The sequence below is a fragment of the Sinocyclocheilus grahami genome, unplaced genomic scaffold (genome assembly GCF_001515645.1).
Source record: "Sinocyclocheilus grahami isolate Dianchi unplaced genomic scaffold, SAMN03320097.WGS_v1.1 scaffold116.1, whole genome shotgun sequence".
Classification (NCBI taxonomy): Eukaryota; Metazoa; Chordata; class Actinopteri; order Cypriniformes; family Cyprinidae; genus Sinocyclocheilus; species Sinocyclocheilus grahami.
The window spans coordinates 82,803-83,813 of NW_015505295.1; positions in this window are offsets into that span (position 1 = coordinate 82,803).

The window sequence follows — 1,011 nt, forward strand, 5'->3', positions numbered from 1 at the left end:
ATTTATTTGTAATGATCTCTGAAATGTAAATTGTAAGTGGGCTATAATGTTTATCTGTTTATCTTTATAAACATGATTAATTTTACTTGTGATGTTTTTTATATGGGATGATTAGCCTAATCCTCTTGACGCTAGAACGCTAGAAGCAACTTTTCCAATGCTTCTAAAATTTATTTGGCTGTTTTTCAAATGCTCTTTATGTTTATTTATTTATTTATTTAGTCATTTATCAGACGCTTTTATCCAAAGCGACTTACAAATGAGGACAACAGAAGCAATCAATTGTAGTATTAAAACAACTAAAAACAGATCCAAAACTAAAAGCTAAAACTTTATAAATACTACCTATACACATTAAAAAAAATAAAGAGATTAAATAAAAATGACAAATGCATACAACAAAATTTCAAAACTTAACATTTAAATGAAAAACAAAAACTAAAGCTAAAAACAATTCAAAATATTAAAGAACAAAAGGTAAAAGAGTATAATAATGATTCTAACATAACACTAAGCCAAACACCAAAAAAAGAACTACATATGTGTATGTACAACCATACACACATATATATACTGTATGTACATACACATTTATAAATTCAATATATATATTATTTCATTTCCATTTAGTTTGTTGAAGTATTAAAATAACTCAAATTAAATAAAACTAAAAACTTAATAAAATACCTATACAGACATAATAAATTCAGACATAATTTAACTAAAATTTAAATAAATAACAAATACAAATAATACAAATTAAATTGTATGTATTATGTATTGATCTTATTGTTTTACACTTGTCCCCAAGCAGAAGTTCAATCTTAAAATATGAAAATCCATTATAAAATGGATTAAAACTATTATAATCTAAAGACTTAATTAAATAAAAATGATTATAATATATATTGCATGAAAATATTTTATATATATATATATATATATATATATATATATATATATATATATATATATATATATATATATATATATATATATATATATATATAT